We start from the raw sequence: 26,884 nt of genomic DNA, 5'->3' as shown, positions 1-26,884 counted from the left end.
TCAAGTGTTACTGGAGCCAATGGAATTGCCTAGTGCTGAAAGATGATCTTCTGTATAGAACCTTTGAGAACGATGATGGTACAGAAACTAAGCTTCAGTTAATTGTACCTAAAAGTAAAGTGTCAGAAGTATTGCGTCAGTTGCATGACGGTGCATCAGGTGGACACTTTGGTATCACGAAGACTCTGCAAAAGGTTCGAGAACGGTTCTATTGGGTGAACTGTAAAGATGATGTAAGAAGATGGTGCCGGAAATGTGAACTGTGTGCAACCAGTAATGGTCCAGCTGGTAAAAAGAGGGCACCTATGAGACAGTACAATGTTGGTAGTCCTATGGAAAGAGTAGCAATCGACATTGCAGGTCCACTTCCAGAGACAAATGATGGAAATAAATATATCCTGGTAGCCATGGATTATTTTACGAAATGGACTGAGGCTTATGCGATACCAAATCAAGAAGCTGCTACCGTTGCAGAGGTACTTGTTAAAGAATTCTTTAGCCGATTTGGTGTTCCCTTGGAGATCCACTCCGACCAAGGGCGAAACTTCGAGTCAACTCTTTTCCAAAACGTTTGTAAATTGATTGGTGTCAATAAGACCAGAACGACACCCCTGCATCCTCAATCAGATGGAATGGTCGAGAGAATGAACCGAACAATGGGTAAACACCTATCCAAGGTTGTATCAGAACATCAAAGAGATTGGGACCAGCATATTCATTTATTCCTAATGGCCTACCGCTCGGCCGTGAATGAAACTACAGGCCAAACTCCAACCTGCCTGATGTTAGGTCGTGAAGTTCGTTTACCCTGCGACCTAGAGTTTGGCTGCAGACCTTCCGAAGAACATGTTGCCAGCGAAGATTATGTCGACCGCCTGAAGTTAAGAATGAACAACATTCATGAACTTGCCCGACAACACATCCAGATAGCCAGTGACAGAATGAAAGATCAATATGATTCTCGATGCAAGAGTGAAAGCTACGAAGTAGGTGATCTTGTGTGGCTTTATAATCCACAACGTCGTCGAGGCTTGTCTCCCAAACTGCAAAGACAATGGGAAGGTCCGTATGAAATTAAAAAGAAAATAAATGACGTAATATACCGAATTAAGAAGTTGCCGAAAGGTAAACCAAAAGTAGTTCACATAAATCGTCTTGCACCATATGCTGGCTCAAATGAAACAGAAGAAGCACGAACCCTTCAACATGAGATCAAAGATGACCGGCGACCAAGCTTTAATGAATTTATGTCAAATTACGCAGAGAGAAAGAGTGCTAGATTCGGCGTGACCACAGAAGTTCAGCAGGATCTTTTTAGTGTTCCGCATAACGTCTCTCTAGCCCACTGTGTTGCCCAAGATCTTGAGATGACTAACGGAATCTCATCCGTATTTTATAAGAAATTCGGTCGTTTGGACGAGTTAAAAAACCAGCAACCTAAAGTTGGAAGAGTACTGAGATTAGAAGATGGTTCTCGATCTTTGCTGTATATGGTGACCAGGAAGTCGTATAAAGACAGGGCAAGCTACGAGGATATATGGCGTGCTCTAACTAATTTGAAGAGAATTGTGTGCAATTACGACATCAAGAATTTGGCCTTACCCAAGATAGGCCATGCACTAGATAATCTGGACTGGAAGATTGTCAGAAGCATGCTTGAAGTGATCTTCCGAGAAACCGGCGTACGAATTACTGTGTGTTGCATTAACCCGATGAGATCGTATCCTTCAAAGTCAGTAGACTGTTATTTCTTTCTAAAGGGTTCATGCAGAGCTGGAGAGTCCTGTAGATTCCGCCATCCTGTGCCTACATATAGAGTTGCTGATCGGGACGATCAGATTTAAGAGGGGAGCAGTGTAACGAAATAGCCCATCTCCGATACGTCATAATTTTTAGAAGGACGAATCTAGAAAACGTAAGTACCGGCATGTCAATAGCGCCCGTCTTTCGGACGGGAGACAATTAGAGGTGGGACAACGCCAGAATGTTCTCGAAAAGTAACTTTATTATATATATGTAACGTTGTTAGGAGTGAGTTAGTGGATAAGAGAGTACCGAACTGTAAACTTATAAATAAATATATGTATATAAATTCGAACCGCTCGTTTTATTTAATCACGCTACAATATAATATTAAATATATATAATATTAAATATATATACAAAAGGAACATTTTTATATTTGAGAGAGGAAGAGAGAGAAATTATATCTTCTGTCTCTCTCTTACTCATTATCTTACATATGTAATGATTTCACAGATTCACTCCCATACAAATTTCCAACGTGGAGCGCGCGTATAGAAGTATAACTTCAAAAATAGTTGTTTATTGTACAAGACGATAAAATTGTACTTTATCTTCGAGAGCGTTTTTATGCTCGAGAAGATAATGCGATTTTATCGTCGTGTGCAATCAACATTTTTTTCTATAGCAAGACTTCAATTTCAGGTGAAAAATAGAATTTCAAAGAAAATTGTAATTTTTAGCACAAAAATCGCAATTGTGTTGCTCCGTTGCTAGGGATATGAATTACTGTGTCAACAAATGTCAAACAAATGTTACGTTTTGGTTTTTGCGGAGAATATTGTTGCGTTTTGTGTACAAAGTGAATAAATACGAAATGGACGGAATATCATCTATTGCAGAATCTTACATTGAAGAGTCAATAAGCAATAAGATTGCTATATCCAAGTGTATACTTGGCGGACCAGAAAATCAATCCAGTACCTCGAATCAAGTGTTTAAGCAAACGAGTACAAGTTGTGATGCTCCAAAAATAGATATTTATAATAATGTTAATTGTAAAATTTCAGTTGTTTTTAATCCTTAATGTGTTTGAATTTGTAAATTTTATTGAATAAAAAAAAGTTAAAACATTTTATCTACTCTTGCTGTTAAAGTGTCACTTTATCTACCCTTGCGGTTAAAGTGATACTTTATCTACTCAAAACAGTTGTTATAGCAACACTTTAACATTGGCTATGAAAAAAAAAAAAAATAATGCAACATTTTTTTAATCTTTTAATTTTAATTTTTTTCAACGTACTACTGATACGCTACTCATGTGGCTTATGTCGCTATGAAATCTTGTTTTCCTGCGTTTTGCTAACTTTTAAAAGCAGAAAATGAAGACACAATCATCCATGACATTGTCCAATAAATTTAAGTACCTTTTTTAAATGAATGTATTTCAAGGGAATTAGAAAGTGGCGATGTGTCAGTTGGTAATTTTCTGGAGGAAAAACAACCACTTCTTTTCGGACTGTCTTAGGAAAAGGCCATCTTTTCTTTACGCGATTTGTCCGTTTTTGATCTAAGTGTAGTATAATTATTTCTAATTAGAAATTATAGTTAAAATAATATTTTATCAATCGCTAATGTCGATTTAGATTTATTCTTAAGTAATAATTCTTAGTAATACTAATATAGTTTAATAGTAATGCAGGGAAGAGTCAGTGAATTTTCAAGAGGCAGGCGACCAACTATTGTAAGTTACTTATATTAATTTTGAAAAGATTTTAGAATTGCTGGACCTTTGGAAAATTCAAGATCATATCTTTGTCACCTGTTTAATTACTATTAATTACCAGAATAATTAAGGACGGTTACACGAACTTCAGTTTACTAGAGTCAGATCAACTTAATTTTAGTTTACTGAGTTAAATTTTGATAAACACAATGCGAATTTAATTTGATAAACTACAGTGTCGGTTTGTTTTTTGGTTTCTATAAAGACACTTTTTTCATTTTTGACGTGACAACGTCTTAAATTAGGTTGTGGCTCGGAGTCATTTAAGAAAAAGTGTAACGCCCGCTCACGTCTGTTACAGTAAGTCGCCGAACGAGAGAGAGGCCCGCCGGACCGGCGAATGCCTTGCGTCTCTCTCCCACTCAAACATGATCGGTCCGCTGCGCGCGGCACTAGAGAATTAGGCGCGTTGAATCGCTAAAGTTGAAAATCGTTGAAAGTATCGTCAGCTGTGTCTGTAGTGAAAATGTGGAGTGCTTAGATTCGTCATTTACAACAACTACAACAATAAAGGTAAATAATTGTACACTAATATTTCATTATCGTAAACTATGATTGATTGATTAATTGTTAGATTGACACAAAAGTTGAGAAACTGAGTTTATAGGTTATGTCATACTATTGACAAATGTTGATAGTGTTAAGTAAATTATTAGTTTAAATCACTCTGCAATCAATCGTAATTCAGTCGATTGAGAAGAAACGCGCGTATTGCTAGTCAAACATTTAAAATAACAAATTATAACTTCTAACCTGTCAAAACAGGGCGACCAAACAAACGAACTAAACCGACCAATCACCACGCGCGGAGTTAGAATTTAACTGTGTTTAGCAAGAATTTCAAATTACAATTTTAGTAAATGTTTTAATTTTCAACTTTACCATTTACATTTACAAATTTTAATTAATTTCAAATTTATTTAGCAAAAATTTGAACCTTCGATCTGAATAAGTGTTTTGATTTTCAAATTGATTCTTTAAAATTAAAAATATTAAAATATATAATCAGAACTGAACGTCACATAACATTATCTGTCCTTATTATTATTTAATATGTAGGCAAATACATGTGACCATACTTGGTAGACACAATTGGAAATAGTAATTTTTTATAACTGAAAAAAATAAATATATAAAATACTGGTAGCAAACAATAACTTCAATGATCGATATCTCCGCAACTAATTGATATATCGAAAAAATTTTCAAATAAATTTTGTAGAAAATAATAAGATCAATAATATAATATAAAATAAATAATATATAATTCATATCAATAAATATTCTACCGAGAAAAAGACGTTGTCACGTAAAATCTTCGCCCGTAAAACCGACTTTACAGGCAACCGATTTTTTTTATTTCCAAGTTATTGTCCAGAAATTATAAATTGTCATTAAATAATAGTGTTGATTAAAATTAAATTATTAGGTTTAGAATTTTTCCTTACTCTTAACTTCCTAACTTAAGCCTGGTAAAGATTCGATTTTTAGTTTTATTGGATTTTTAATTAACGGCAACCATCTCTTTATATAGTCCAGGCACTATCTGTTTAAAATAACGATCTTTGGGTGTAAAGCATATAATCGCAGGTTTTTGCATAAATCACTTCAATTTGAGCATATATTTTTTTATATATTTGACATAAAGTTTTGTAATTAAATTTTACATAAGACAATGCTAGTTTCAAACCTTAAGAATCCAGATTTAGCCATACGGCTCACACTCCCTCTAAGGCAGTGGTTCCCAACTGGTGGTCCGCGGACCCCTGGGAGTCCGCCAGGTATGGCAGAGGGGTCCGCAAGATATAAAAATAAATATATGAAGAGCCAGGGAGAAAAAGCCTTTTCTTGGCTTTGCTCAACTGCCTACTTAGCTGACGTGTTTGAACACTTGAATGTATTAAACTTAAGTTTGCAAGGGAAAAATGTAGACATGTTCAAAGTTGAAGATGAGATCAGTGCTATGGTAAAAAGTGCCAGCTGTGGGCGGCAAGCATTGAAAACGAGTCGTTCATTAACTTTCCTAATTTGAAACAGTTCTTGGAATCTACAGATCAGAGTTTACCTGACCCAATAAAGATCAACGCAGCCGAGCACCTACGCAGCCTAGCCACGACTTTTAGGATATACTTCCCTGAACCTAACGATGGTTGGATTCGAAATCTTTTCAGCTGTCAAGCAATTGAAGAAATCCAAGGCCTCACAGAAGAAGAACAAGATAAGCTTGTAGATTTGTCAAGTTGCGGTACGATGAAGGACATTTTTAATGGCGAGAAAATAGCAGACTTCTGGGCAACAGCACGCAAGGATTACAAAGAACTTGGAGACAAGGCCATGAAAAAAATCCTTCCGTTTGCAACAACCTATCGGTGTGAGCAAGCATTTTCTTCCATGTGCTTCATGAAAAACAAATATAGTAATCGGCTTGACATGCGGTCGGATTTCAGAGTGAAAGTTTCAAGTTTGGAACCTAACATTACAGAAATAATGGATTTTAAGGTTATATTCAACGTATCTCATTAATTGAGGAAAATTAAAACTAATAATGTACTTGTGTAGGTACTCTGTATTTTCACAAATAAATCCTAAATAGCATTAGTTTGATTTATGTTTTCACATAGTTTGGCTATTTTCAGGTAACTTTAGGTTAGTTTAGGTCTTTAGGAAATAGTCGGGGTCCTCGTCATTGTAGTACCTTGATGAAGGGGTCCTTGGAAAAATTTAGTCGGGAACCCCTGCTCTAAGGGGACCAGATACCTACGGTATCAAAAGGATTGAGCTCTGGTGGGACTCTTTCCGTGTTATCGAGCTCTAGGTGACTTGGTTTGCTGGAGTATCTCCCAAAAATTTTCGTACACATATGGACGTCGCGAGTAGTACAGCTTTCTGCATCGCCTTATAAAGATGTTCATTTAGACCCAGCTGTTTTATGTTCGCTAGGAGGTTTTTGGGAATAACACCAGTTCTTCTTCTTTAAGTTCCATCTTCTATCGAAGGTGGGAAATCATCATGGCTATGCGGACTCTGTTGACTGCCGCTCTAAAAAGTTCTGCACTACTGCATTCAAACCATTTCCTTAAGTTCTTAAGCCAGGATATTCTTCGTCTTCCCACATTTCGCTTTCCTCGGATTTTGCCTTGCATAATAAGTTGTAATAATGCGTATGTTTGCCCTCTCATCACATGTCCTATAGTAATAACACCAGTAGTAGATTTTTAATAGGTGCTGTCTGGGTACTTTCCATTCTCCATTGTCTCCTGATTTATATTTCTAGATCTCTATACTTGGCGATCTTTTCGTTGTATTTAACACGCAAATTATTGCTGTAAGGTATCGCCACATCAATGTGTTGTTTGCCTGGTAAGTTTATTAACTAGTATGAGATCAGGTCTATTATATGCCACTGGTTGGTCTGTGAGCACAGTGCAGTCCCAGTATAGTTTGTAGTTGTCATTTTCAACTATTCTCTCAGGGACATATTGATAATAAGGAAGATGGTCGGTTTGGAGAAGTCCCAGTTTGTCAGCTAGTTCTTGGTGGATAATCTTTCCTACTGAGTCACGGCGTTCTTTATAATCAGTTCTGACAAACGCCCTACAGCCCCCGATAAGATGTTGGATGGTTTTTTGGGCCTGGCATCCATATCGGCATTTGTCATTTTGGACTTGAGGATATTTAACAATATATTTCAGGTAATTTTTAGTTGGAATACTAATAAAGGCGCTTCAAAAGAGAAAAAAATAAAATGATCGTTTCCTACGTTCCTGGAGTTATGATCGGTCAAAGTTGACTGCGATTTACAATAAAAGTATAAGGTACTAAGATCCGTTTCTTTTTTAAATAAACACCTTTACTATACAAAGCACTAATTGGGTACAAATTTACATTAGCCACAAAATACTACAACTAAAAGTTGGTTAAAATGTCAATTAAAAGTAGTCTGTCTGTCAAAAAATTGTCGGAAAAGTGGCCGTCGCGGCTGAATCGAAATAGATTGTACGAGTTTAAAATCGCGCCGAGCTTACAAATTTCAGGTACATATATTATATCCTCTTCTCTTTGACCAATTTTGATGTTTTTTTTAAATCGAGGTCTCACTAGCTAAAAAAATTAAATATCGCATTTGCAAATACGTATTAATAAAATTTATAGGTCCTTTAAATAACCAAAAATTATTTACTGTAAAACTAGCTTTATTCATCGCAAATATTTATTTATTAAAAGGATGGTTTGTACAGGGTGTCCCAAATTGGTATGTTTTGTAGGGTATACCGAAAACTAGAGGAGATAGAAAATAAGTAGTTGTCAGTTGTCATGATTTTCTTTTTCGTTAACGTAATGATTACCCAATCAAATCATCAATGGCTACTCACATTGACGGGATACAGGGCGATTATTGAAAAATGTCGAAACGACAGGGTTAAATATCTTCTTTATTAGGAAAAATTTTAAAAAGTTCTTTCAAAACTTTTGATAGATATATTATGGAATAGTTCAGTGGCGTACGAGAAATTTTTTTAGGGGTCTCATTAAGGAAATATAATACCAACTTATGTTTTTGTATATGGAACACCCTATATATTTTGACATGTTTCGTTTACATTTTTAATCCTCTTTTACCTGGTTAATATTGTAACTGTTTGACAATTAGCGAGGAAGTTTCTTGAGGGGAGAGATGTTAACAAATGAAATAGGAATAAGATATATGTGATTGTTTGTTAACTGAAAGTGAAGTTTTATATTATTTAAATTATTAAAAATTATTTATATTTATTCAAGAGATATATTTTAGAAATGTGTGTTAATTTATTGAAATTTTTTACAGTAAGAGGACAGTTGTATGACAACGAATGAAATTAGATGTACTATTTTGTGGGTGTGCAATTTCTATTTACCTATATTTTATATCTATTTTCAGTCGTTGGAGTATTCTGCAAATAAATTGTGTATTTGACATCACGTTATAGATACTTAGAAACAAAACACTCAGTAACGCATTCTAATTCTAACATTTTATTATGTATATAATAATCCTTCATAGTTTTATTTACCAGAAATAAGATCAATCAATTTCAAAAAGGAAAATAACATATTTACCCAAAACAAAAACTAGTTAACAACCAGAATTAATTTTATAAAAATATTAACAATATAATAAACATAAAAACAACAATAACAAACAACGAAACAACTAGAATTCATTTTACAAATATTTTAAATTATAATAAATGTTCAAAATGCTTATTATAATAATAATTGACACATTTTTCTTACATAATATCTTTCACAAGTTAGTATATGCATTGGCTTTATTTTTCTACATGCTTGATAAATGCTTTGTAATAATTCCTTCTAAGTATTAAAGTCAGTTTTATAAATAATGTTTTCTAAAAATCAACAAATAAAAACATCAAGAGCATTTATTTCTGGTGAACAAGCACCATAAGTTCCAATCCACCGATTATGAAATTTTTCATTTAAATAATTTCGAACAAATTCGGCATTAAGGGCAGGTGCTCCGTCTTGTTCAAACAAAAGTGTAAGTATTCCCCTTGGCCAAATATTTCTCATCAAAAATGTTATTTAAATTCGTTTACCTATATATCCGACAGCAGTTAGTTTACCATCAAATATTTGATAAACTAATTTATTATGGTTGACAAAGTACTAACGTTAAAACCGAATTTCCCTTACATCCTGATCTTCTAAACTGAGGATTTGAGTCATTCCAATATAGTTCATTATATCAGTTAAATATTCCTGCACTGGATATACTAACTTCATCGCTAAATATTACCTTGATTATTACCTATTACCTTTTAATATAACCTATTCCACGAAATAAACACTTTTACAAGGTGTAACAATAAGTTATTCAAGATACAAAAATAATGCAATTTACGGAAATCTACACGTTTTAATAAACTTATTTTAAAGTAAAATTATGGCTTATTCCCAATAAAAATAGTAAATTGTATTTAAATGTCACAAGAAAATACCTTCAGAACAATAATAAAAAAAATAGAAGAGAATAATATATTGTCTCGGTTAAAAAATTATAAATGGAAACGAAAAATGTAAAAAATACAATATGGAGTCAATACTTTAAAAATAATATTTTAATTTGAACCAACAATAAGCAGTGAAGTATTTATTTTATGTCAACTATAAACATTTTATTTGCATAGCAGCTTCAAAAACTAAAAATATGTATAACATGCATCGAGCAAAAAGACAAAAGAGGGACTCTAATCGTTATGAAAAGCAGACCAAAATTCATAAAAGTGGCCTCTTAATATGGAGGATATATCCGGGCATGCAAAAGCGTCAAATTTAAAGTAGCTATAAAATATTTTTCAGAATGAGTCTTAGACGATAAAGTTTTAATTAAATAATAACGATAATAGTCTAAAATTTGACACAATTGTTAAAAAACTTCAATATAAATAAGCTTTCATGCGGCAGTTGGGACAAACAATAACATACCCCAACTAAATTTGATTTCGTAAACAAGGAAAGTGACTCTCTTTCCTTGTTTAATGTGGCCTCTTAAAACAGCACTTCCCGTCTAACAATATTTTTGCCCCCACTACCTTTACATTCCCTTTTCTGTTTTTTTGCTCGATGATAAAATATGTCATATCAGGTGAAAGAGAATTAAAAATGTAAACGAAAAATTTCAAAATATATAGGGTGTCCCATATAAAAAAAAACAAGTTGGTATTAGCCTTAGTGAGTCTCCCCAAAAAATTCTCGTACGCCACTGAAATCTTTTATAGTGTATCTATGAAAAGTTTTAATAAAATTTTTAAAATTTTTTGTAAATAAAGAAGATATTTAACGCTCTCGTTTTTGATATTTTTCAATAATCGCCCTAAATCTCGGTAATAGGGGGAGCTATTGATGATTTAATTGGGTAATCATTACACTAACGATGAAAGAAGTCATAATGTAACGTTTTGATCAACCAATTGAACGTGACACCGAGCTCCGCTTGGTACTTGTCCCCCGTACTATATTATTCCAAAGCGACCTCACTAAATTATAAATATTTTTAGTAGCCGTTCCATCCTATATAAGCCGATATAATTTTTTAATAGCTTTTTTCAATCATATCACTACAATCATTCTACAACGAAACTTTAGTCACACAAATTGGTTAGTGTCTTAGCCGTATAGACGGCCACTACCGTGGGGAGCAAGCAATAGCCAATCACACTACCTTGGGAAGCAAACAACAGCCAACCACACTACCTTGGAACAAACAATCAGCAACCACCCATACTACCTTAAATCGAATGATGCATCAGAACATAATTTGAAACCCATTTACCAACCTGGGGACAAAAATGATTGCTATAATCTAAACCAACAACCACCGACAGCGGCTAACTTCCACAAAGATCGGAACCCTTCCTGGAGAACTGAACGACTCCTTCAGAACGAACTAAAGCTGAGTACTTTTTTATACTTTAAATATTTTATACCGGCAACCGGCAGTCTCAGTTTAAAAATTTATTTTTGTTTCACATTCATAATAATTTGAATTCTGTTTATTTTTATTTAATAAATATATATACCTTTACTATGACTTCGTAAGTTTTTTTATTTCCTGTACCTTACTGGGATTGGTGTGGGGAGAGAATGAACAGGGATTGGACCCAGGGCTAAACAGTCGGGCAGAGCACCATTCTGATGGATGGGACGGTGGGCGTTTTTCTCTTGAATAGCCTTAGGGATATTCGAAGAATTTCTCCCCTCGTTTCTTCCAGCACTGTGATGTTGCTTAACGCTCTGGTCTTAATAAGATTTAGACGTTACAATAACATCTTAACTACTTTTTTTCTATCTACTCTAGTTTTCTGTATACCCTGCAAAACATACCAACTTGGGACACCCTGTACATAAAATTATCTGTTCTTTATTATTTATTGTAATAATCATTATTATAAAATCAACAAATTGTTTAAACTTCAAGAAGATTCCAGGACTTCAAAAATGGGGAAATATTTTTCCTAAAATAAAAAATTTTCCCTGCTCCTTATACCAATATTTTTGTACGGCATTAGGGCGCAGGTCATTATTTTTGTATTAATAACCTAAGTTATAAATGCCGTACAAAAATGTTTGACCAAAAAACTTTCTATTCCGACCAAAAACCCCTTGAGTGAGAAGTTTATCTTATCCGTGACTCACATGTACCGCTAAAAATTTGCGGTATAGTTTTTAAAGTTGATGTTAATATTGTTGTTGTAAAATTGTTATTGTTGTAAAACAATAAGTACTACATATTGTAGTATTGTTTTATATGTAATTGATGCTGGGTTAAATGATCATTAAAAATCTCCATTGGTCTTGTAGACTAAGAGTGGTCATAGAGAGCGATGCTACTCCATTTTAATAAAAATTTGTTCTATGTCCCAATATTTAGTTACCAACAGAATAAACATTTTTTATTATTAATTAGTTTTGTTAGACTAATTAAATTTTGTTTTGTGTTGCTGATTGAATGTGTATTATTAGTAATTAACTAATTACATAGTATTACATTAAAGACATTATTAAATAAATAAACTTTCAATTATTTGCATGAAATATGCATGTGTTTAGGTGCTAAAATATATATTTGTTAGCTTATACAGGGTGTCTCAAAAAAAGGTAACCCCGTCTCTAGGGTAGGTAAAAAACTGAAAAATAATTGGGGTTTTGCTTAGTAAAAAATGTTTGTAACGCCATCCGTTTTCAAGATACAGGGCGTTAAAGAAAAAAAAAATTTTACGCATTTTTTACGATTTTGCCGAAACTACTGGCAACATTGTAATGAAATTTTATGCGAATATGTTTTGGAAGCTGATACAAAGAATTATACAAAGAATTATCAAAGGAGAAATCTACAGAAACCATTCAGTTTGTAATTTCGTAATTTAGGGCACAAGAGAAGCATGCTTTAAACCTTTATATTGACATTCATGTAAGCTTTATAGAGCCCAGTCGGGAGCTGTCCAAAAATAGCTTAAGTCGGTTTTAGTGAGTCGGACGTTAGAATTTAATAGAAATGACTCCAAATTTGAGTATGCTTCTGATAAAAATTTATGGAAAATATAGGAATAAATTTAGAACGAAAGATTGATGTTACAGATCCCTATTTTTCAGTTAATTTATCTTGGATATCCCGGAAAGTATCAAAATCTACGAAATCTACAACAGCAATGGATAGAAGTTAAATTATTCAAAATTAAATTTTGTATCAAAGTTGTGGGAAAAAAATTCAAGCGCGTAGAAATGGAAGTAGGCGAAAAAGAGATGTCAAAATATTTTGGAAATTTGCGCATTTTTTGGAAAAAGCCAACACCTATTTTCTATTTTTACAGAATTTCAATAAAGTAAACAAATACAACTTTTATAGCCATTTAAAAATATAATCGGAGATTTTGTAGACTAGCCGCCGACGAGTTAACATCGTAAGCGTTCAGCATCGAATATATCATTTAAAAACTGGTGTAGTATGCCCGCTGTGGTTTTTGTACATAAGAACAAATAATACATTTTTATCAGAAAATAATTTAAAACTGTATTGTATAAAAACAATTAATACAAATAATTTGTCGGCCCTATAGGCCAGGCATTGAGTTCATCAAAAAATTAAATTATCAGTTAATATTAACAATTGACGTGCAGCTTATGTATACAAGAGCAGCACAGGAAATACGATCAAACCAACTGTTCTTTCCACAACAATGTCACAAGATTCAACAATCCGCAACAAACAAGATACATCAAACAACAACACTTCTTCAATGTCATATGTAATAGCAGCAAAAACAACACCGAAACCAACCTACCCAAAGAAATAACAAGCAATCATACTCCATGCCGAAGACAGCCTCAAATTATTTGATTATGTAAAAGCAATTGGTGATATTATCGAATCCAAACATCTGCTTCGCCTCCAGGATCTCCAACAATGGGGTCTGTATATATTTATCTAATAAAAACATAGTATATGAACTTGTAAAATCTCATCCTACCATACAAATTGGCTCCCTAACTTTAAACATACGTAAACTCGTTTCTCATACAAAGAGAATCTTAATATCCAATGTCTCTCCGTGCATTCCATATGAAATTATCGAAACCTCTGTAAAAAGCCTAGGTCTAAAAATTGCTTCCCCACTATCATTTCTTAAAGCAGGCATTCCGGGGGAGGAATTCTTACATATACGTAGCTTTAGGAGACAAGTTTATGTGTTTCCGCCCTCCAAAACTTTTGAGCTTCAAACCTCTCTTGTGCTCTCTTTCGAAGATAATGAAAACCGCATCTTTCTTTCTACTGACAAAATGGAATGTTTCGTCTGTAAAAGATCAGCGCATATCGCTTCAAATTGCACAAATCTACCAGAAAGTACCTCTTCTGATCAGACAATTGTTTTATCTCCTTTAAGAGCAGAATCCACGTCTACTGAAAAAAGGCCAGAAACCAACACTGTACCTTTCACACCAACAGAGATATCTCCTCCAGTCAATAATATACCACTTACATCCTCAAATAACAACTCCTCATTAGAACAACCAAGTCAACATATGACAGATACACAAACACACTATAAACGCACACACTCACAACTTTCTTCTCCTAGCGACAGAACTAGCATAACTAAAGAATCTCCTCATAATGAAGAAACTAATATTCATGCCGGGTTTTCCAAACCACAAAGCAAGAAAAAACTTAAACGGTCAAATTGTGACTCAACCCTATCCGAAATGGCAAAAATAATCATACACGAACTTTATAAAGAAACTCCACAAATATTCATAATCCGAGCAAATAACATAATTGCTCTTCTTGAAAACTTTTACGGTAGTAACGATCCATACGCAGAAGCATTAAAATTCACACCAAGATTCAAGATTTATATAACTACGTTTACAAATTTTATATTTGTTTGAAGCAAGTCAATTATATATATAAGTAAAAAATATAATACAGTATACTCCCTCTATAACGAACACGGTTATTACGAGGTTTTGCTTATAACGAGATACATTAGATGTCCCGTGAAATTTCTATTGAACTGTAACCGTCTATAGCGAGGCAAATTTGGTTATAACGAGAGAAAATAAGATCCAAAAACGTGTTTCTTACGTTTTTAGTCCGGTCGTGGCTATAAATAAATACCTTTTCAAACAGCCCCTCAATAAACTTAACTGCAGCCCGCAATAAACTTCTTTACAATGAATAAATACAACTGTTTCACATCTTTAGAAAATATATGATAGAATTATACTGGACCATTTAAAGCAGTTAAAAATAACAGAGTTCTTAAAATTGCAGAAGCAATAGTTTATGTTATCCTTGAAAATACGATTTATACATTATGTAGTTGGAAAAAAATATAAGTACAGCTTTTTTGTTTTAACGTATATCATTGATAATAAAAGTAAACAAATCTTTTATGTTTTAATATATTTCATTGACAATAAAAGTAAATAACTTTTTTTCAAAAACGCCATTCAAACAATATTTATTAGCATCTTATATTGCTCCGAATGGCTTCACTATAGGAAGTTAATGGTTTAGAAAACTACAGATTCATATGTATGCACAGTATTATGATTGTCTGATATAACGAGATCGGCTTATAACGAGGTAATTAGTCTGTCATTTCAGTTCTCGTTATAGAGGGAGTCTACTGTATATAACATACACAAAATACAATAGGAGATGAAAAAACGTTAATGCGCATAACATAAAATTAAACATAAAATATTCAAAATAAGACATATACCAACATAGTGAGTACATCCATGTTCCTGTTGCTGGCTTAAAGTGATCAAAGTATTCACTAATAGAGCAAAAAGCAAATCTCAAAAGGTATCTTTTCAGACTTATTTTAAATTTATTTAACAACTTATTTCCGAAACCAATCCTGACTTTATTTGTTTACAAGAAACAAACTTTTCAGATACACACAACCCTCACCTAAAAAACTTTGGTAGTTATCACCATATCAGAACTACATACCGACGCGCTAGCGGAGGAACATCAATTTTCGTATCAACTGAAATTTTTCACCGTAAACCTAAACACTGCATTAGAAGCTGTTGCTGTAACAGCATGGTGTCCAGAACAAATCACAATATGTAGCTTATATATTACTTCTAATTATACATTGACAAGCACTGAATTAGAAAACCTAATATCTCAAATTTCTGACCCATTTATTATGGTTGGAGATTTTAATGCACACAACACTATGTGGGGCTTCAAAAATACATATGGTAGAGGTAAAATAATCGAAAATGTCATTAACAATACTGATAATAACTTATACTACTACTATTAAATACAGGAAATAGTACATACTTTAATATTCAGTCAGGAAGCTTTTCATCAATAGACTTAAGCTTATGTGAACCCAAAATACACCCGTTACTAACTTGACATACTCTAGACAGCAATCTATAGCAATCATTTTCCCATTATCATTACTAACAATGCAGTCAAATCGGAATATACAAAAACGAGATGGAAAATCTCGGATGCTAATTGGTAACTCTTCAAACTAACTGTAAAACGACGCACAGATGTACTCAAATATCAAAATAACATAGACGAAGACATAAAACAACTAAACCATTGCATAGTTCTCCTCCGCAGAGAAGTGTATCGGCAAATACAAAATTAACCCAATAAAAAAACACGCTCTCTAGTGGAATGACTCATGCAAAACAGCAATTCCAGAAAGCAAAAGAGCTTTAAACAGATTCCGAAAATCTCAGAGCACAAAGCAAAAACAAAACGCATAATAAAAAACAGTAAACAAAATTCATGAAATCATTGCACCAGCTCTATTACCAAAGATACCCCACCAACTCAAGTATGGTCAAAAATAAAGAGAATGAAAGGACATTGCACATCATACAAAATTCCAGCTCTCACCATTCAGGACAAAATAATTACAGATGACCAACAAATCAGTGATATGCTTTCCCAACAGTTTCTCAAAAAATCAAATAATCCTACTAATCCACATAACGAAATTGATGCTACTCAAAAAACTTGCAACACTAATCATCCCATTAATATTCCTTCCAGTTTCCAAGAACTAAACGATGCCATTTTTTCAACAAAAAGCTCAGCTGCAGGCCCTGACGCTATTCCACCTGTCTTTTTAAGAAACCTTCACCAAAATACACACGAGAAAATACTCTAACTGTTCAACATTTGGCCTTCCCAAAAATTCCCATCACTATGGAAACAATCCCTAACGATTCCTATCAAATAAGACGATCAATTCCTAGACACTCTAAACTCATACAGGCCAATCTCTCTCACCTGTACATTATGTAAACTTCTAGAAAAAATGGTTAATAAAAGATTACTTTGGTACCTTGAACAAAATAAAATCCTCGACCAATTTCAATCAGGCTTCAGACCAAATCGATGCACCATGGACAATCTTGTACTTCTGCAATCAATTGCGACTTTTGCAATTGCAATTGCGACTGCACTATCTAACAAAAATGAAGTCATTGCAATCTCCCTTGACATCGAAAGTGCTTTTGACTCTATACCGATTTCTGTGATACTAAACAAACTAAACCAAAACAAGCTATCCGGTAATATATACTCGTTTATAAAAAAAATTCTCACAGAGCGATTTTTTAAAGTAATTACTAATATCAAAACTTCCTCACAACACACAACCACAAACGGTGTCCTACAAGGGTCTGTCTTAAGGAGCACACTATTTTTCCTTAGTATTAACGATTTTAGTTTATTTATACACGACCCTTTACAATACGTAACATATGCTGACGACATATTCTGTCATGGAAAGTTCACATCCAGCACAAATACTTTACTACAAAACACGCTAAGTAAAATAAACAACTGGGCCAGTCAATCCGGCCTTAACTTCTCCTCATCCAAATCCAGAGTTATTCATTTTACCAGAAGATAAAACACGCAATCTCCAACCATTACTCTGAATGGAAATTTTCTCCAAGTAGTAGACCAAATTAAAGCTTCACGGGCGGTGGAAACTCCACTCAACGATGATAAAACTATAGCAATCTGTACGGACTCTCTTTCCTCCATGCAGTCCAGAAGAAACGTACATTCTATCTACCCAATAGTTCAAGAAAACCAGAGTATATGTAATCGTCTTTTCTACCATTTTCTACCACCAGCTCCCACCAATGAAGAGAAAGGACAAATCTATCATTCGAAGATTGAGAATAGGGCACACACGCCTTACACGCGGACACCTAATGAATTCCAGTAATCAGATTTTTTGCCATTACTGCAACACCACAACTTCCGTAACACATGTACTTCTAGACTGTCAACACTAACTAGCAGCCAGAAGAAAATACAATGTTGGTAACAACCTAAAAGACATACTTATCTCAAACAGCAGCAACTATGAAAATGTATTAAACTTTTTAAAAAACACAAAGTTATACAATTCAATTTAAAACAAAATGTATTATAACTAATTTGTACTCAATGTAAAGTATTGACCATGTAAACAAGAATGTAAATTGTACCTGTGTCAATGACCATTAGCTGTCGAGACATATATTTTCGAAATAAAAAAAACCAAAAAAAAAATCGTTAGACTCACCTATTTATAGTGTTTTTGCAATAGCCTCGTAGTTCTAAAGTAGGCAGTCTTAGGTGTGGGTCCCTACATTATCATTTTGAGGGTATTATTTCGGTATCTACTTTATATGTTTTTTCAGTTGTTTGTTGTCAATCTATAAAAGTGACTATTATACTTATTGCATTAAAATTATACTTAAATTGGATAAATCAGTCTTAAAAATTAATTTAAAAAAATTAAGAATTGGCTGTTGTTAATAAGGGTCAGCTATTGTTTTATATCCTCAACACCAGTAGGCAAAGGTGGAAGTCTTAAATTCACAGCATTTTAAGCGGCACATTCTATTAAAATACGTATTTTGTTAAGCCGCCCGTGCTGTAAATTTCCTTAAAATTTTGATTTATTACTCCGTCTCTATTGCGAAAAGATTATTGCCGGTGGGACTATGTGTTTAGCCGGTAAAAAGATACAATTTTTTATGATGGTCACCAATATTCACAATGAATAGGTACTGTGGGAAAAATATACAAGTAAAGGTAGGGAAATACGTTAATTTAGAAGAAGGGTATCTTGGCTGCAGATCTCTCTATAAAATACGTACATAGTATTTCTAACAAGTGTTAAAAAAATCTAAACCCATTGGATGAGTTCAATATAAGATGTCCTCCGTTAGTACTCTGTTTGTCGAAGACAGTTTAGAAGAAATAAGGATTATAAGGTATTCTTTATACTATTAATAACAAAAAAAAATACAATTTAGGACAAACAAGTACTTATCTACTTAATGTTGTCAACAATACATTACATTATGTTAACAATTATCTGATAAGTAAACCTTGAAAACTATGTAGGCAGATAGGTATCTAGTTATTGTTATAATGAATTTTCATAAAATAAAGCTGTTATTATATTCTACGAAAAAATAGAATGAACAGAAGTGGATTTTCTATGGAAATCGTACCATGCATTTAGCAACTTTTACGATTATGTCTAGGTCAACAACTCGCTTAGATGTAACGTGTAACACTAAACCAGGATTCTGGTATGATTAATTTTTTATTTCATACAAATGATGTTCGCTTGACCACCAAGAATTTTTTTGTATATCTATCATGAAATCTTTTCATATTAATCAAAGCTGAAGACACAAAATGAATGATTTAATCATTAATTAGTGAATTTTTGAAACCAGCCCAGCGTTATGAAAGGCAATGCCTGAAGTATATAGTATAGTATATGGAGTATATACAGTGTGTCAATTTTAAAACTTACAATGGGCTATATCTCACGAACCAAACCTGATATCGAAAAATGCTTGAAACTATATCTAGGATAGTAAGAGGGAACTAAAATGAAGGAGAACTCGTCCCCATCAACCCCCTAGGCCCCCACCACAACCAAAAAAGTTTAAATTGCAAACCGCTACTTGTGATACATCATTAAAAAGACTATAAAAAAATGCTATATAATGGTATAAATAATAATTATACAGGGTGAAGCAATAATTGTGAAACTTTGGCTTAAATGGAAAATTTAATGAAGATTTTATTGAACTTGAACTACAAATTTGTTAAAAGTGTCAATTAAGTAAATGTTCAAAGTGAGTTTCGTTGTTTTTTAAACAATATTACACTTTACAATTTATAAACAACTGACTTGAGGTAACCCCATAGAAAAAAGTCAGGTGGCGGTAAGTCTGGTGACCTCGGTGGTCACTTAATAGGACCTCTCCTTCCAATCCATTTGTTCGGATAATTAGTATCCAACCAGTGCCTAATTAGTGCTGCATAGTAAGAAGGTGCTCCATATTGTTGGAAGTGCAGCAAATCTTCGTCTAGAGCTAGGTTGCCTTGATCATCCTGTTGTGAATTTATTAAAAGGTTCAATATTTATAACACTTACGAATTTAATTTATTTTTTATTTATATTAACTTATCTGACAATAATTTATATATATCTGAACGTAACAATTAAATTCGCGAGCGCGTCTTCAGAATTAACTGTCCCTTCCATGAAAGCTCCGTTATTATATATCAAAACACAGCCGGTCGAGAATTCAGCCTGATTATACTAGAAGGTCAATCCGGGTCATCGGTTCGACCGTTTTCTGGAAGGTCCGTTCAGGTAAATAGAAGCCTCTCGTAAAATCTAAAACATAAACATGTGAATAAAAACATGTTTACAGGTTAAAAATATGACTTATATTTTTACGTAACAATCCCTTTGGTTCTCTAATTCATGCACAATTAAAGGTTTGATGGTGTTTTCCAGCATATCGAGATAAATTTCGCCACGATAAATGTAAATTGCCTGGTATGAACAAGGGGCCAATTATAGCATCGCCTAATATTCCTGCCTAAACATTTAGTTTTTCAGGATGAGTGTGACCTTCTCTGAATCGATGCGGGTTCGCATCACTCTGACAGTTTTGTTTATTTACATTACTGTTCAGCATAAAAGTACATCCATCAGTGAAACAAATATTTTTTAACATTTTCGGTTTAACGCCAATTCTTTCAGTCATGAGTTAACAAAACTCAATTCGTCGGTCTGGATCATCATCGCCTAGTTCTTCCTAGCACTGATCCCGTTTCTCTAAACTTTTCGACTAAATCGCAGACGAACACGTGACTTACATTTTTGTCCGGATACCTTTCTGTGGTTCTGGGAGGCAAATATGAAAATGATCTCCAAGGGTTCGGGTATACTTTAAACCATTGTGACAACTACAGCTGAATGACAGTACCGTTCGTACAAATGATGAAAACTAATGACGTTTAAAAATCTCAAATAAACGAAAAATTATTGAATTTGACAGAACCCAAAAAACAGATGTTTTCAACTTGTTTTGCAAAAACGACAAATTAAGTTTTTATTTAACAAAAACAAAATTCTGACGGGCACTTATCATTAAAAATAATAGTCCGGGAGATAGCATTACAAATACAAAAGTCATAGTAAGCCGGCTGATATTAACACCCTGTATAATTATTAAACAATAATTATACAGGATCATCAACAGAATCAACAAAAACCTCATTTAATTTTCCATTTGAGTCAAAGTTTCACAATTATTGCTTCACATTGTATATAATTATTATTTATACCATTTGATAGTTTTTTTTTACAGTTTTTTCAATGATATATCACAAGTAAGGGTTTGCAATTTAAACTTTTTTGGTTGTAGTGTGTGCGGCCTGGGGGGTTGATGGAGGTTCTCTTTCATGTCATTTTAGTACCCTCTTACTATCCTAGAAACGGTTTCAAGCATTTTTCGATATCAGCTTTTGTTCATGAGTTATAGCCCATTGTAAGTTTTACAATTGACACACTGTATATAAGTGTATGCAATGGTTATTATTTTTTGTCACTTTTAAGGTGCAAAAACGGTGTTTTCTGATTTTTTTAATTTTTATTGTATCAAATATCTTAAAATGAGCACAAAGTACATAAAAACTTTCATTTGAGCAGTACTACATTAATTTTGACCCAATATTTTATGCAAAATTAACGATTGAAAGCTCAAAAATACGAATGTCTCGCCATTTTCAAATTTGGAATAACTTTTGTAAAAATTCTTTTTTTATGAAATGCGCATTATATTGTAGATCTTTTAATTACAAATTGAATGAGACTCCCTAAGATCCTATCGGTCAATTCCTTTTAAAGATCCATTTAATTGTTTACTCTTAAATTTTACAGGGCCAGATCTTTTTTTCCAAAAAGGGATTCTATTGTTGGCCAATTAAATTTTTATGTACAAAAAAAAATAATTACTTAAAAAGCTTTTCAAGCCCTTATTTAGTGCTTTGAAGTGTAATGAAACGACCCTATTTCGGTTACGCCAATGTCTTTATTTAACTACTCAGCACAGAAATAATAATGCAACTTTTCCTATTATCATTTAAATTAAACACTACTAATATTAAAGAGAGAATACTAGGACCTGTGAGGGAAAACGGAATCTTCAGAATTCGATATAACAACGAGCTCTATCAACTGTATAAGGAAACACCCCTGTCAGACTTCATTAGAATACAAAGATTGCAATGGGCCGGACATGTGATACGAATGGGAGAGGATAGGCTACCAAAACGAGCACTGAACGCCAGAATGCAGGGAAAGAGACCAGTTGAAAAGCCAAGAAAGCGCTGGGAAGATACAGTAAGCAGCGACGCACAAGCACTTTTAGGAGTCCGTGTATGGAGAAGAGCAGCCACAGACAGACAAGGGTGGAGGCAAAAAATAAAGGAGGCCAAGGCTCATTTTGGGCTGTAGTGCCGTAGAAGAAGAGAATATTAAAGAATAAACAATAACAAATTTCCTTTGTCAAGGGAATTTAAACATTTTAGATTTCATTAGAAAATTACAGTCAAAATATTTTTATTTAACTGCAACTAACGTCTTGTTTAAACTTCAATAAGAAAAGTAAATAACTTTTGGACGCTTACTGAACTTTCCTCATTAAAATAATAGAAATATAAATACACATAGATAGAAAATAGATAAAAAGTTCAGTTCTTGAAAATCAGTTAACCAGTCAACGCGTTTTATCACACTTCCTCTTCAAAATCGATGTAAGTGGAAATAATAAATAAATAATAGTCAAATTCTCGGAGTGTTTAAATTAGTGCTTCAAATCTCTTCCCGACCCATTACAGAAGTATTGGCGACTTTTGCGTTTCCTTATTCAGTATATACGAGTACATTTTTAACTTACACGATCGATCCTTACAGCTGAAGTCATGGCAAAAATTTGAGTTCTTTTTTCTAAAGATTCCATTAACCTTCTAAACGGTAGGGGATCAGCTATGATGTCATTAAATTGACGTTGAATTCTTTCTTCCAATTCTTGGCGTGAATTTACCTCTGTAGCATATACTTTTTCCTTAACCAAACTGCGGGTTAAAATCGCATGACCGAGGAGGCCAATGAATCGGAGCTTCTGCACCTCTACCAATCCATCGATTCTGAAAATGATTACTCAACCAATTACGTCACCTTCTATCAAAGTGTGGTGGAGCTCCATCGTGCATAAAAAATAAAGATCTTCGCTCGTTTAGCGTTAAATCTTCTAATATCTCGAATAAAAAATCAAGATACATATCACCATTTAAATTTCCAGGTAGAATATGATAACCTATTAATTTGTTACCTAAAGTTGCTGCCCAAACATTAACTTTAAATGAGTGTTGGTAATGTGATACCCTTTTGAATCGTGGATTCTCATCACACCAGTAGTGTGCATTATGGGAGTTAAACATACCTTGTCGCGTAAAGGTGGCCTCATCCGTAAAAAGAATGCATTTTAAAAAATTTGGATTGTGGGCTGTCCTTTGTTGCAATGTTTCACAAAAATCCACTCTAACCGGTAGATCATCTGGCAAGAGCTCTTGGACTTGTCTGTAATGATAAGGATGTAATTGCTGTTCTTTCAGTATCCGCCAAGTACTTGAAGAAGAAGTATTTGTTTGTCTTGGTATATTCCTTACGCTAACTGTTGGATCTTGATCAAGTAAATTTAAAATATTATTTTCTTTATTAATTGTTCTTGTTGTTCTTGGTCTACCAGAATTTATTTTATTTGGTCTCACATTCCCAGTTTCTCGACAACGTCGTTCAACGGCTCTAAATATTTTTTTACTTGGTAAGTTTCTTCTAGGAAACTTTTCTGCAAGAACATTCTAAACATTCGCCTAAGGTTAATAACATGTCAGTGTATTCAACATTTGAGTACATTTTGATTTGATTTTACAAATATCAAGGTTTCAATACTCTAATTATTGTTGATTTATCGTCATAACAATCAATAAATGTCAGATTTCCATGGCACACTTGGAGAAAATAGAGGTATAAGTATTAGAACTTTATCATTACTACCAGCATTAATTATTACTTCATAATTTTCAAATCAAAATATTCCGAAAACGGTACACAGTATCGAGTTTTACCAAGAGTACCTTTTTCGTGTAAAATTGAATGATGTTTAAGTTTACTTGAAATTTTGATTAATAATTAAACTCTTAAAAAAGTTATAATGACTAATACTTAGTACGATCCGTGTAACTAGCGCCCTCTATGAGAATCAGATATAAAAACAAATTCATGGGATGTATCAGCTTCCAAAGCATATTCGTATAAAATTTCATTACCATGTTGCCAGTAGTTTCGGCAAAATCGTAAAAAATGCGTAAATTTTTTTTTCTTCGACGCCCTGTATCTTGAAAACGGATGGCGTTACAAAAATTTTTTACTAAGCAAACCCCAATTATTTTTCAGTTTTTTACCTACCCTAGAGACGGGGTTGCCTTTTTTGAAACACCCTGTATAAAACAACTGTTCTTTCTTCAACGGATATAAATCGACTAAAGTCGCGTCAATTGCTTATAAGCAAATAAGTGGTTAAGTAAGCACGTGGAGTAAATGTGGCTAAAAATGTAGAGTCCAAAGGTTTAACATTGTCGGACAATGACCTTAACGTGGGTGGCTAAGTATGTAGCCACTAAGCATTCCACTATTAACAAATAGTGTTAGCGTTAAAAGGTTAAACCGATCCAAACGAAATTGAGCACGCATTTCAGTCGTATTATAAAGTGTTTTCGAGGCTAAATATGAAGGCTGTAGGTTATGTTTATGTGGTCAAAAAAATTAAAAGATAAACTCCATTTTTGCACATTATTTCCCAATTATTACTATTGTTTAAACAATAATTACTAAATTTTCAATTTCTTACAGGTCACATATTATGTTATATAGAAAAACAAAAGTTTTACTTTCTATATTTTTTTTTTGTATGAGCAATATCTCTCAAATTATAGGCGAAAATATGAGAGCAAATAGCAAAAGTTTTCGATTTTTTCTGATTTTGTTAAATAAAAAATTAAGCATAAGGTTTACGACTGGAGCATATATTGTGATTATCAATACTAGATTACATCCTGAAGTGATTCCAGCAAAAAAATTGACTTCTACGGAAAAGATCTGCTTTTTGACAGATTCACCTGGACTACTAGTATACTTTTAGAAAGTATAACAGAAATAAAACATAGTAGGAAGCTTTGATAAAGTTACACCATAAAAACATTTTTTCGCTAACATTCCAGCAATTACTTCAGCGTCGTTTTAATTCTTATCACCAACATAAAAAAGTCAACAGTACATAAATATAGATAGAAAAACATACAACAAGACTTTTAGAAATATTATAAATATTTTGCATTCTAAAGAACTTTACAAGGCAACAGTGCTGTGCTCATTTACATATTATGTTTTGTATTAGAATAATAGAATAATATTGGAGAGGTTTTGTACCTAATTAGAAACTATTTTAAATTAAGACTAAATACATTGGTTTTAATACATGAAAAAATATATATAATTTATAAATAATATTTATCAAGACTGAAAATGAATCTAATTAAAAACTGTTTCGAATAGAAATTGTACAGCTAAGTTGAAAATAGGAGATAAACAATTGACTCCAAAAAATTATTTTCTATTTCGTATCATTTTCTTACATATAGGTATGATTGTAGACTACTCCATTTAAAAATTATTGATCGCACAGCTTTTGTGACACAAAAACTTGTTTTTATTGTGTGTTGTATTGTATTCAAAGTTTTCGGGGGTGATCATATTTATTAGTTTTATAAATTCTTGTACATAACTGACATAAAAAAGTGTTTTGGCTTCGAAGATTCCTGTATAATGACCGTTGTAATCTTCTGTCATAAAAACTGTGCTATCATACGTTTTCAAATCGAGAATAATTTTAAAACATTTTCAAAAATAACACAGATATATCCTGCCAATTTATGGAGGGTCCTTGAGTACATTATCTGCTTATTTCGTTGCAGACTCTAAGAGAAGTGGGCGATGACTTCTGCAAATTCATCTCTATTTTGAGATTTTCTTATTAAAATTTTACAGGTCTAGTGCTGTCCATTTCTTCATTTTACGGAGCCACTTTCAACTCAGGAACTCATGGTAGACACTTTGGTAGAAGAACGTGTTTTTGTGAATAAATGATGACAATGTAATATAACAATGTGATGCAATTAGAGCATGCTTTGTTTTTTGATGAGTATACCTTTACAGTTCACGGGCATGCTAATTGTCAGAATTTCCGCTATTGGTCCAATAAAATCCTTACTTTGTGAGAGAAGAGCATACACAATACCCTGAAAAGGTTAGGTTAGGTTAGGTTAGGTCACGTATGGGTATAAATTGTAGAAGATCATATCATACATCCCTTTTTCATTGATCGCAATTTGAACGGCGGTTATTCTTTAGCACTTCTCCAAAATAATGTCATACCAACTTTGACAAATTTATATCCTTATCCAACAAACCCACAAGTTTCATCGAATATGACATACTTTTAACAAGATAGAGCACCACTCCATTACCAAATAAATGTTCGGCAGTGCCTCAACAAAGATCGATGAAATGGACAGCACGATCTCGTGATCTGACGCTATTAAACTTTTTCTTATCGAGATATGTCACAAATATTGTATACAAACCTGCACCCCTCAAATTAGGTGACAAAAAAATAAATAATGCTTGCGATTAGATCGGTCACACCTAGAATGTTGAGTGAAATTTCTATTTAAGATTAGGAAGTTGCCAAGACGTTGAGGGACACATAAATGTATTGTTGCCATGACAAATAAATGTATTTTTTGTTTTTTACATTATCAGGAAATAAACAGTATCATGTATTGGTTTTTTACTGTATTATTAT

The 26,884-nt window shown here is 33.2% G+C and overlaps 1 protein-coding gene and 1 long non-coding RNA gene across 2 annotated transcripts in view; one reads left to right on the top strand and one right to left on the bottom strand.

Annotated features, from left to right (window-relative positions):
* Nucleotides 1–26,884, top strand: part of LOC140445095 (calcium release-activated calcium channel protein 1-like) — a 145,824-nt gene that overhangs the window by 5,155 nt on the left and 113,785 nt on the right. The gene's annotated exons all lie outside the window — the stretch shown is intronic.
* Nucleotides 1–26,884, bottom strand: part of LOC140445098 (uncharacterized) — a 33,317-nt gene that overhangs the window by 2,527 nt on the left and 3,906 nt on the right. The window contains exon 2 of the long non-coding RNA XR_011951367.1: nt 18,160–18,292. This is a non-coding gene — a long non-coding RNA (uncharacterized lncRNA). The remainder of the gene's footprint in view (nt 1–18,159; nt 18,293–26,884) is intronic.

The sequence above is a fragment of the Diabrotica undecimpunctata genome, chromosome 7, assembly GCF_040954645.1.
Source record: "Diabrotica undecimpunctata isolate CICGRU chromosome 7, icDiaUnde3, whole genome shotgun sequence".
Taxonomy (NCBI): Eukaryota; Metazoa; Arthropoda; class Insecta; order Coleoptera; family Chrysomelidae; genus Diabrotica; species Diabrotica undecimpunctata.
This window is presented reverse-complemented; position numbering and strand designations above follow the sequence as displayed.